The following is a 12073-nucleotide window of genomic DNA, read 5'->3' on the forward strand; positions in this document are numbered from 1 at the left end:
GTCTGTTCAGTTCAGTCGCTCAGTTGTGTCCAACTCTTTGCGACCCCATAAATCACAGAACGCCAGGCCTCCCTGTCCACCACCAACTTCTGGAGTTTAGTCAAACTCATATCCACTGAGTCAGTGAAACCATCCAACAATCTCATCCTCTGTCGTCCCCTTCTCCTCCTGCCTTCAATCTTTCCAAGCATCAGAGTTTTTCAAATGAGTCAGCTCTTCACATCAGGTGGCCAAAGTATTGGAGTTTCAGCTTCAACATCAGTCTTTCCAATGAACACCCAGGACTGATCTCCTTTAGGATGGACTGGTTGGATCTCCTTGCAGTCCAAGGGACTCTCAAGAGTCTTCTCCAACACCACAGTTCAAAAGCATCATTTATTCAGCACTGAGCTTTCTTCACAGTCAACTCTCACATCCATACATGACCAGTGGAAAAACCAGTGGTCATGTATGACTACATGGACCTTTGTTGGCAAAGTAATGTCTCTGCTTTTGAATATGCTCTCTAGGTTGGTCATAACTTTTCTTCCAAGGAGTAAACGTCTGTTAATTTCATGGCTGCAATCACCATCTGCAGTGATTTTGGAGCCCCAAAAAATAAAGCCTGACACTGTTTCCACTGTTTCCCATCTATTTGCCATGAAGTGATGGCACCAGATGCCATGATCTTCGTTTTCTGAATGTTGAGCTTTAAGCCAACTTTTTCACTCTCCTCTTTCACTTTCATCAGGAGACTTTTTAGTTCCTCTTCACTTTCTGCCATAAGGGTGGTGTCATCTGCATATCTGAGGTTTTTTATATTTCTCCCGGCAATCTTGATTCCAGCTTGTTATTTATTAATTTGTTACTACTTTTCAAGAGTCAACCATTCACTATGAGATTTACTCTCCAAGTTTTTTAAAATACATATGTACAAAAGTCCTAAAAAATCAATCTGCTGACATAATACTGTGTTTTTACTGTTTGAAATAAGAAGCTTAGGAATTGAGGCATCAAAAATTGTTTTACATCAATTCTCATTTTAATATGAAATTTCATAATAAAAGTCACAAAACCTGTAGGTTTTAAGGATCTGATCATCTCATCCTGCCCTTATTTAACTAAGGCTGCACCCATGTCCTTTTACAAAATTTCTGACAAGCTCCCAGTCAGTTTAGACTGGACCACCACTGCTTCCCAAGGGCACACAGCCATTCCTGGACAATACTGACTACAAGAAAGTGTCTCCTTACACTGGGTCAAACTTCTGCAACCTGGTTGTGTCTACACATTAGATCAAGTTTTGCCCTTTATGACACGTAAGTACTCTTCCAAATATCATCATTTTAAATGTTTAAAGACTGTAGTAGGTTTTAAGCAATCTTGTATTCATCTTAAATGCTTCCCATTCTTTCATATTTCTCATAGTAGAAGGCTTAAGGCCTCTTCTTCATCATAGTGTTTTCCATGGACTTATTCCTGTTTGATATAAACCTCTTATAATCCATTCCTCAGGACAGATAGAACTCTCTGTAATGTTTAACTAGCATATAGTAGTGTATTCTCATAGCTTCCATGAATCCATATTAACATTTGATTTCACCAATCATATGAAGTCATGTTAGCAGACACTCTGTGATGCCATTCTACAATTTCACCAAGAACAAAATTTAGAAGGTCAACATTTAGGGAAAAGGAAGAAGAAATAAGTCAATAATTTGAGAATTGTATCTATAATATTATGTCTCAAAGTGGCATATTCTCAGAAGAAAAAGTCCAGAAAACTTACATGTACTCTTCTAATAAATTTAGGAAATAGAATACATTATACTTATTTCTTGGAAACTCCCAAGTTTTATTGAATATTAAATGCATTCTGCAAACCTGTTTCACTTAGTTAAAACTCATTTGATAGTGAGACCCCTTAAAGTGAAAAGTAAAGTAAAGTGAAGTCGCTCAGTCACGTCTAACTCTTTGCGACCCCATGGACTGTAGCCTACCAGGCTCTGAGGAGCCTCTCAGTCCCTGGAATTTTCCAGGCAAGAGTATTGGAGTGGGTCGCCATTTCCTTCTCCAGGGGATCTTCCCAACCCAGGGATCAAACCCAGGTCTCTTGTACTGCAGGCAGACACTTTACCATCTGAGCCACCAGGGAAGCCTAGTGAGACCCCTTAGAGGTATTAAAAGCCAATTAGTATCTCAGGAACATTATTTCAAGAAAACCGAGCATAACACTGGTGCACTCAACACCAGCATTAATATGTAGAGAGGGAAGAGGTATGTTAAACTTTCCACCCACTCACTTGCTGCTTCTACTTATTTAAGATCACACCAGCCAAGCAAATGCAAGTCTATAAGATCAATGAAAACAGTCAAATTTAGATTTTTTTCTTACTTGTCAGGAAGATATCTTGAATAGCACAGTTCATAAAGAGAATTGAAGATTTTATATGCCATATCTAGGATTTCCTTCCTTACTCATTCTTAGAAGAAAATCAAAATTTTCTGACCTAAATTGCCTTTACATATTTAATTTGAATTATCACTGTATGTTTTATTGCATGGGGCTGTTGAATGAATGTGTGGAAATTGTGATTGTATAAACTCACTTTAAAAGCTGGTTCTCTTAACTTTATCTGACAGAGAAAGAAAAACAGATAGTGACAGCAACTTTTGTTTCAGACATAAACTGGCATTCCCTTTAAAGCAAAGGTCAGAATAGAAAAAAAGACTAATTCACAGAATCCTGGAAGATTACACATAAATATTAAAAGTAAACCCAGTTCCTCTACTGCTGAAATTTGAAAGTTTATTGCATTCCTCTCACAGTCCCTTCACATATAGAAATTGTGCTTCCTTTACCTCTCAAGTCCTAAGAGCCACAACCAACCCATGCACACAATATCCCTGTTTATTTATGAGGCCAGGCAGGCGAAGATGAAAAGCACTGCCCCCTTTATGCTATGGAGGGCTGATCTTTGATCTGTACCCCCTAAGAGAGTCCTTCTGCAAATTCCTCTGAAAGAATTTCCATGACCTGCTGAGCTCCCATATCATTCTGTTTTTAAACGCTTTGCTAAACTCCTTCATTTTTAATAAAATGTAACTGTTTCCACTTTGGACCAGTGAAGGGCCAAAAGTTCTTCCCAGGTTCTTCCTATTCTCATATCTGATTTCACATAAAAGTTAGACAAGTTAAATGGATGAGAGCAGTAAAATTCCACTGTACTCAGAGGAATAATGCCTCAGGCAAACTGAACTTAGAGGACAGTGTCGGACACATGGTGTTTGCTAATCAGAATTGTTTGGATCAAGGAATAGGGTTGTGAATCTATGGAGAAGGATCTACATTTGTTAAGGGAGGAGCCTCACTTTTCTCATGCTTCTATCTCCATCACCCAGTCTCTAGTCTGGAGAAAAACATGAGCTTGGTAAATGTTTGTGGACTGAATTGCTCTGTCATAAAAGCAATTACAGTGCTGAATGACAGAAATGTGCCAACTGTATGACTGAGGAAAATCAGGGATGCCTTCAGTTGGAAATCACAAAAGACACTGGATCTCTTTTTGAAAAATAATAGCCATACCATCATACCAAAAATAGATTCACTACTTATTCAATAGTGTTTTTTAGAAAGTGTTTTATAGAGAGTTCTAAGAATGTTTTATACATAGTTTAAATTTGATCAACACAAGAACTCTGAAAGATAAGTAGTATCATTGCCATTATCACTGGAGAATGCTGACATTCAGATGAACTATGTTGCTCACAAGAACAGTCCTAGATCCGGGATTAAGCTAAGCCCTGACTGACTCTCAGGCTGAGAACCTTCCCACAGCACTGTGCAAATTTATTGTTTTCTGGTGGCATCACATGGCATTTCTCTTATCTAGCATTCAAGCTATTTCCAGAAAGGCAGCATTTTCCACACCATGCTCCAAGTTTCTCCACCTAACTGTACAAATGAATGACCTCAAAACACTGGGATGGGTTGATCTGAATTACTGTCATGGATACCGTCAGCTACTTAATAGAACTGAATACTCAGAAATAGTTCAGCAGCTACCAAGTGAGAAACCAGATGGAAAAAGTAACTCAGAAATGAGGAAGAGTGCAATTTCTAGCTCAAATAATGCCTTTCTTTTTATCCTATCTAAAGACGCCTTCCTCACTGTATAAATGTTAGTTCAAGATAAGAATTCCTTCCTTCAGTCTAGCCATTTATATTAAGATACTGAGATGCTTTTTTGCCCCTAAGTAAACTATTTTATTTCATATACCAACTCCATAATCAGTTCCATTTAATGCTTCTCCGATTCTGTAAGAACAACAAAAAAGTGAGCTGTTTATTTGTAAATGTATTTATTTTGTCCTAAGAATAATCACCATATTTACTTATTCATTAGAATTGCCACTCTACATGAAATGGGAACAGAAGTTAATGGCAAAATTTTAACTTTGTGGATGGCCAGTTTTGCATAAATAAAATGAGATTAACATTGAATTTGTATAGCAAATCTAAGTAAGAGAAAGAAAACACAGGCATATTTCCGTAAAAAAATTCCTTTAAGAAAAGAAACTTAGGAGTACTATCAAAAAGCAAATATTCAAAAATGTAAATAAATCAAAGCAAATATTCTAACTTTAATATTTTAAAAAAAGAGCTGGTTTTTAGGGATAAAAAAGAGGTAAACGTCTAAAATATCTAATTAATATAAAAACACAAATGAAAATTAAATTGCTATAGGGTTATAGTATATATAGAGAACTATAAATCATAAGAGAAAGAGAATACCATATACAAAAGTTTAAAAATTGGATTAAATTTAAATTTCTAAGAAAACAAATGTAACCAGCAGTTTAGGAAGTAGAAGAATGTCTTGAGACAAAAATAAAATTTTAAGACTATTTTTAGAGTGGTTTTAGGTTTACAAACTTATAGTTGAATTTTAAGGATTCTCTGTATATTTTGCATGATAGTCCTTTATCAGATGTGTATTTTGCAAATACTTTTCCTAATCTATGCCTTGTCTTCTAATATTCTTTACATTGTTGTTTATGGAGTTTCCCTTACACATCCTGTCCCCACACATGTATAACCTCCCACCAAATACTTTTCCTAATCTATTCCTTGTCTTCTAATATTCTTTACATTGTTGTTTATGGAGTTTCCCTTACACATCCTGTCCCCACACATGTATAACCTCCCACATCATCAATATCACTCACCACTTTTCACCAAGGATGAATCTACATTGATATATCACAATTACCCAAGGTCCATAGTTTACCTTAGGGTACAGTCTTGGTATTTTACATTCTATGGATTTGGACAAAATTATAACCATGATTGCTATATCATACAGAGGATTTTTAGTGCCTGAAAAATCCTCTCTGCTGTGACTATTCATCTCCCTACTTTATCATGCTTGGAAACCACTAATCTCTTTATTGTATTCATAGTTTTGTCTTTTCTAGAATATCACATAGTTGGAATAATACAGGACGTAGACTTTTCAGATTAGCTTCTTTCACTTAATAATATGAATTAATTAATAATATGAACTTGGTAATATGAATTAAAATTTTTCATGGTCTGACAAGTCATTTCTCTTTAGTGTTGAATAATAGTCTATGATCTTCATGTACCACAGCTTATTTAGAAATTAACCTACTGAAAGACAGTTTGGTTGCCTCCAAATTTTGGCGATTATGAACTTTTGCATCTATGTTTATAAAAGATACAAACGTATATAGTCTGTAATTTTATTTTTCTTATAATGTTCTTTTCTGGTTTTGGTATTAGAGTAATGCAGTCTGATAGAATGAGTCAAGATGTATTTCCTCTGCTTCTCTCCTCTGAAAGGTAATGTAGAGAATTGGTATAATTTACTTCTTAAATGGCTGGTGAAGTGAAGTGAAGTCGCTCAGTCATGTCCGATTCTTTGCGACCCCATGGACTGTAGCCTACCATGCTCCTCCATCCATGGGATTTTCCAGGCAAGAGTACTGGAGTGGGGTGCCATTTCCTTCTCCAGAGGATCTTCCCAACCCAGGGATCGAACCTGGGTCTCCCGCACTGTAGGCAGACTCTTTACTGTCTGAGCCACCAGGGAAGTCAAAACGGCTGGTAGAATCCATCAATTAACCCATTGGGGCCTGTTGCTTTCTGTTTTGGAATGTTATTGATTATCAATTCAGTATCTTTAATAAGATACAGACCTATTCAGATTCACCATTTATTCTTGTGTGAGTCGTGGCAGGTTGTGTCTTTCAAATAATTGGTTCATTTCATCTAGATTATCAAATTGCAGATGATAAAGAATCTGCACACAGTGCGGAAGAACTGGTTTCAGTATCTGGGTCAGGAAGATTCCTTAGAGTAGGAAATGGCACCCCACTCCTGTATTCTTGCCTGGAGAATTCCATGGACAGGAGAACCAGGCAGGGTTACAGTCTATGGGGTTACAAAGAGTTGTACACAACTGACAAACACTTTTTTTAGCATATCAGTCATACTTTCTTGATTGTTTTTTTTGTGTGTGTGTGTGTGTAATAGTCCTAGAGTTTGCAATATACATTTACAACTAATCCAGATCTACCTCACATAACACTATACCACTTCACATGTGAAAGTGAAAGTGTTCAGTGGTTCAGTCTTCACATGGAGTCTGAGTATCTTACAGTAACAAAATAATTTTAATTCCTGTCTCCCGTCCCTTGTATCTTTCCTGTCATTATTTCATTTAGATAAAAATATCAGAAGTATACATAAACATGCATAGTCAAATATGTTGTTGCTATTACTATTTTGAACAAATTATCTCTTAGAGACCTTTAGCATATTCATCACAATTGTTTTAAATTCCCAGTCTGATAGCTCCAACATCCCTGCCATGTCTGGTTCTGATGCTCTGTCTCTCCTAATGCATGGGTTTTTTGGGTTTTTGTTTGTTTTTTTACATTTCGATGTGTATTTTTTTTTTTTTCTTGATAGCTGGACATAATGCACTGGGTAAAAAAAAACAACTTAAAAAGGCCTTTCAGTTTGGTTCAGTTCAGTCATTCAGTCGTGACTGACTCTTTGCAACCCAGGAACCACAGTATGCCAGGCCTCCCTGTCCATCACCAACTCCTGGAGTCCACCCAAACACATGTCCATTGAGGCAGTGATGCCATCCAACCATCTCATCCTCTGTCATCCCCTTCTCCTCCTGCCCTCAATCTTTCCCAGCATCAGGGTATTTTCAAATCAGTCAGTTCTCCATATCAGGTGGCCAAAATATTGGAGTTTCAGCTTCAACATCAGTCCTTCCAATGAACACCTAGGACTGATCTCCTTTAGGATGGACTGGTTGGATCTCCTTGCAGTCCAAGGGACTCTCAAGAGTCTTCTCCAACACCACAGTTCAAAAGCATCAATTATTCTGCACTCAGCTTTCTTTATTGCCCAACTCTCCCATCCATACATGATTACTGGAAAAACCATAGCCTTGACTAGATGGACCTTTGTTGGCAAAGTAATGTCTTTGCTTTTTAATATGCTGTTCAGGTTGGTCATAACTTTCCTTCCAAGAAGCAAGCATCTTTTAATTTCATGGCTGCAATCACCATCCGCAGTGATTTTGGAGCCCAGAAAAATAAAGTCAGCCACTTTTTCCACTGTTTCCCCATCTATTTGCTGTGAAGTGATGGAGTAACGTGGTAGTGAGGTCTGGGAGAAGCATTCTTTAATTCTATGATTAGTCGTCAGTCTTTCAGTGAGACTGTGTCTGTGGACTGTGAACTTCACAAGTGTTTCTAGGTTTTTCCTCTTCCCTTCTGTGGCTCAGAATGGCTAGAGTGGGCTAAAATTGGGTATTTCCCTTCTCTAGATCAGCTAGGATCTAGAAATACACCAGTGGGTTAGGCTCTGGTTAACTAGTTCACAATAAGGGCAGGTCTTTTTAAGAATGGCCTGGGAGAATTCTCTCACAGTCCAGTGTGTAGGACTTAGCACTTCCACTGCTGATCCCTAGTCAGGGAACTAAGATCCATGGCTAGGCAAAAGAAAAAACAAAACAGGAGGATACTCTCGCATATTTCAAAATGACTCCTTTTCCCCTCCCCCTGCCAGAGACCTGAGTGTACTTTTCTCTGGAGCTAAATCTCACAATGTTGTGAGAAAGGGGCTCCCCTACAACTAGGACTCCTGGGGTTTTTATCTTTTGGAGTTTTATGCACTAAGCCCTCAGCAATTTATCAATTCCACTTCAAGTTTTCCTACCTCAGCATTGGTTCCTGCAAATTTCTCCTCATTCTTCTCTGCTCTGATAAGCCATGACCCCCTATATTTACTTGTGCATGCTCAGTAATGTATGACTCTTTGAAACCCCAAGGATTGTAGCCTGCCATGCTATTCTGTCCATGGAAATTTCCAGGCAAGAATACTGGAGTGGGTTGCCATTTCCTACTCTACAGGATCTTCTCCACCCAGGGATTGAACCCTGGGAACTGAAGCAGGGGTCCGATCGCCACATCAGGGAAATTGTCTCAGTCAGAGGAGAAACATTTAAGGCTGAGAGTGAAACAGCTGATCTGTGGTAGCCTAAATGGAATGAGAATCAGACAGTCCTTGCCGCAGCCGTACACACCCAGGACAGGGACGTAAATCCCCTGGAAGGTGCAGGGGCTGGGAGCTGGAGTTTGGGGATTGTGGAGCAGCCCAGGGCGACGGCTGCTGTGACTGTGGAGGGACAGATGAAGGGGATGTGAGGGAGGAGACTGTGGTGGGAAATGCCTGTGGAGGAAAGCGGGCAGCCGTGGAAGCAAAGCGACACTGCTGGGTCGTTCGGAGTAGGTAGAGCCATCACCACAGCCTCTCTCCCCCGACATGCCAGCACTGGCAGCTGAACAGTAGAGAGACTGGCCCATCAAAAGCCTGACGCACTGAACTACACAGTAGAATCCCACCCAGGGTGCCGCTTTAAGTGCCTGACCCGCTGATCTACAGAGTAGGACCCCAGCCAGGGGGGCAGGGGATGGGCTTCTATGTGCCTGATGCACCAAACAACAGAGAAGGACCCCAGGCAAGGGAGACCACTAAGTGCCTGAACAGGCAGAGCTATGGAGAAAGACTGGCCAAAGAGGCCTTCTGATCGCCAGCTACAAGAGGCTCAAAAAAAGACTCTGATAGGGCCATAACTCCTGTGGTGGAGGCAGTCCATGTCCCTGCACACTTGGCATCAACAGGGTCCCCACAAGCCGAGAGCTACACCACCTTCATGCTCAGTTCTCCCTGGGGCAGAGCTGCCACAGACAAAAATGTCCTGAATCTGTGTGCACAGGGATGCTTTAGTAGTGGCCAACTCTTTGTGACCTTGTAGACTGTGTACTGACAGGCTTATCTGTCATGGAAGGAGAGTCTCCAGGTAAGAATACTGGAATGTATTGGGCAATACTGGTTGCCATACCCTTCTCAGTTCAGTTCAGTTCAGTTCAGTTGCTCAGTGGTGTCCGACTCTTTGCGACCCCATGAATCGCAGCACGCCAGGCCTCCCTGTCCATCACCAACTCCTGGAGTTCACTCAAACTCACATCCACTGAGTCCGTGATGCCATCCAGCCATCTCATCCTCTGTCGTCCCCTTCTCCTCCTGCCCCCAATCCCTCCCAGCAGCAGAGTCTTCCAATGAGTCAACTCTTCACATGAGGTGGCCAAAGTACTGGAGTTTCAGCTTTAGCATCATTCCTTCCAAAGAAATCCCAGGGTTGATCTCCTTCAGAATGGACTGGTTGGATCTCCTTGCAGTCCAAGGAACTCTCAAGAGTCTTCTCCAACACCACAGTTCAAAAGCATCAATTCTTCGGCGCTCAGCCTTCTTCACAGTCCAACTCTCGCATCCATATATGACCACTGGAAAAACCATAGCCCTGAATAGACAGACCTTTGTCGGCAAACTAATGTTTCTGCTTTGAATATGCTATCTAGGTTGGTCATAACTTTTCTTCTAAGGAGTAAGCGTCTTTAATTTCATGGCTGCAGTCACCATCAGCAGTGATTTTGGAGCCCCAAAAAATAAAGTCTGACACTGTTTCCCCTGTTTTCCCATCTATTTGCCATGAAGTGATGGAGCCAGATGCCGTGATCTTCATTTTCTGAATGTTGAGCTTTAAGCCAACTTTTTCACTCTCCACTTTCACTTTCATCAAGAGGCTTCTTAGATCCTCTTCACTTTCTGCCATAAGGGTGATGTCATCTGTGTATCTGAGGTTATTGATATTTCTCCCAGCATTCTTGATTCCAGCTTGTGCTTCCTCCAGCCCAGTGTTTCTCATGATGTACTCTGCATATAAGTTAAATAAGCAGGGTGACAATATACAGCTTTTCCTTTTCCTATTTGGAACCAGTCTGTTGTTCCATGTCTAGTTCAGACTGTTGCTTCCTGACCTGCATATAGGTTCCTCAAGAGGCAGGTCAGGTGGTCTGGTTTTGCCAACTCTTTCAGAATTTTCCACAGTTTATTGTGATCCACACAGTCAAAGGTTTTAGCATAGTCAATAAAACAGAAATAGATGTTTTTCTGGAACTCTCTTGCTTTTTCCATGATCCAGCAGATGTGGCAATTTGATCTCTGGTTCCTCTGCCTTTTCTAAAACCAGCTTGAACATCTGGAAGTTCACGATTCACGTATTGCTGAAGCCTGGCTTGGAGAATTTTGAGCATTACGTTACTAGCGTGTGAGATGAGTCCAATTGTGCAGTAGTTTTAGCATTCTTTGGCATTGCCTTTCTTTTGGATTGGAATGAAACCTGACCTTTTCCAGTCCTGAGGCCACTGCTGAGTTTTCCAAATTTGTTGGCATATTGAGTACAGCACTTTCACAGCATCATCTTTCAGGATTTGAAATAGCTCAACTGGGATTCCATCACCTCCACTAGCTTTGTTCATAGTGATGTTTTCTAAGGCCCACTTGACTTCACATTCCAGCATGTCTGGCTCTAGGTGAGTGATCACACCATCATGATTATCTTGGTCTTGAAGTTCTTTTTTGTCCAGTTCTTCTGTGTATTCTGCCATACCCTCCTAGAGCACTATATTTCCTGCTGCCCTAGCTGCCAACTCCCCTGAGTACCTGGTGCTGCCAGAAGCCCTGCAACCCAAGCAGCTGCACCACCTCCACACCCAGTATTCACAGGAGCAAACCCAAGTCTTCCAGGGCAACCTCAGGAGCAAACCCCAGTGGACGACCCATATGAAGAGGTGGAAATAAAATCACGATTGAAATCCAGGGGCAGTGTGGCTAAGGAAGAATACCCAAAACCTTCCCACCAGCTGTATAAGCTGCAGATTAAATCCACACAATCAACTAGGCAGACTCTGTGTCTATGGAATATATAAAAGGTCATTGAGAGCTCCTACAAAAGAAAACACACTAGTTCTGATAGCTGTGGACATTGGAAGCAAGAACATAGAGGAGCAGGACCAGATTAGAATCTGAGCTGCCCCACAACAGGTCCAGAGATCAGCACTGTGTTGGAGAGCATCCTAGGCAGGTGAGGTGGACTGTGACTCCCAGAGAGAGGAAAGACTCTGACAGCAGTGATTCAAGAAAAACATTTATTATACTTATGCTTTGACTTGCTCTGTAGATTCTTTTGCATTTGTTTTCTTTTTTTTTTCCCCTCTTATAGTTGTCAATTTTATTGGCACTATGAAATCTAATTAAGCTTTTGAGCTTTTTTAAATTTTTTCCCTCACTCACTTTTTTATTGTTTATATAAACCCCTGCCTCTACGTTGGGCTTGTGCAGGTCTAGGAAGTTTTCCTTTTTTTTTTTTCTTTCTTTCTCTCTCTTTAATTTTAATTTTTTAAACCTATTATATTTTTTCTACATTTATTCCTTTGTTTCCTTTCCTACTGTTCTTTTCCCCTTGCAGTTAATCTTTAATGTATCTAAATCTTCATCTACCTCTATTTAACTTTGCATATCTATTCTTTCTTTCTTTGCTTTCTTTCCTTTCCTCTCAACATATTTATTAGCTTTGTTTTCCCTGCTTTATTCCCCACTTGGCACCTTGCTTTAGTTTTGTTTTTCAGTTTCTGCTGTAGTTAG

At 40.2% G+C, this 12073-nt stretch overlaps 1 long non-coding RNA gene across 1 annotated transcript; it reads right to left on the reverse strand.

The window, feature by feature from the left end:
- Nucleotides 1–774: 774 nt before the first annotated feature.
- On the reverse strand, nt 775–11852 carry LOC120862711. The gene is made up of 3 exons (XR_005720829.1): nt 11719–11852; nt 7413–7416; nt 775–785 (listed from the first exon to the last, which is right to left on the reverse strand). It is a non-coding gene; the product is annotated as an uncharacterized LOC120862711 (long non-coding RNA).
- Between the last annotated feature and the right edge of the window lie 221 nt (nt 11853–12073).

The sequence above is a fragment of the Oryx dammah genome, unplaced genomic scaffold (assembly GCF_014754425.2).
Source record: "Oryx dammah isolate SB20612 unplaced genomic scaffold, SCBI_Odam_1.1 HiC_scaffold_4, whole genome shotgun sequence".
Classification (NCBI taxonomy): domain Eukaryota; kingdom Metazoa; phylum Chordata; class Mammalia; order Artiodactyla; family Bovidae; genus Oryx; species Oryx dammah.